Source organism: Mandrillus leucophaeus, unplaced genomic scaffold, assembly GCF_000951045.1.
Source record: "Mandrillus leucophaeus isolate KB7577 unplaced genomic scaffold, Mleu.le_1.0 Scaffold151, whole genome shotgun sequence".
NCBI classification, from domain to species: domain Eukaryota; kingdom Metazoa; phylum Chordata; class Mammalia; order Primates; family Cercopithecidae; genus Mandrillus; species Mandrillus leucophaeus.
Genome location: NW_012101488.1, coordinates 1,924,142 through 1,924,647, shown reverse-complemented (window position 1 = coordinate 1,924,647; position 506 = coordinate 1,924,142).

Below are 506 nucleotides of genomic sequence, written 5' to 3'. Positions count from 1 at the left end.
TGACAATGGCAGGCGGCCCTTGTGCCAGGGGCTATTCACGCTCAGTGAAATGAAGACCACACAGGAACCCTGTGAGGTGGCAGCTTTATTATCATCCTCATCTGTAAATAGAGAAACAGGTTCTGAAATGACTTGCCCAAAGTCACAGGGGAGAACTGGGATTCCAAGACATCTCCCCACCAGCACTGCTGCCTCACATCCTGGTCCAACCACCAGCACCTCTCACCTGGATCACCCAAGTCACCTCCCATTGGGCTTCTTACTTCTACCCCTATCCCTGATACCATGTTCTTCATACACAGCCAGAAGGATTCCCCCAATCTTTTTTTTTTTTTTTGAGACAGAGTCTTACTCCACCTTCCAGGTTCAAGTGATTCTCCTGCCTCAGCTTCCCGAGTAGCTGGGATTACAGGCGCCCGCCCCCACACTTGGCTAATATTTGTATTTTTGGTAGAGACAGGGTTTCGCCATGTTGGCCAGACTGGTCTCAAATTCCTGACCTCAGA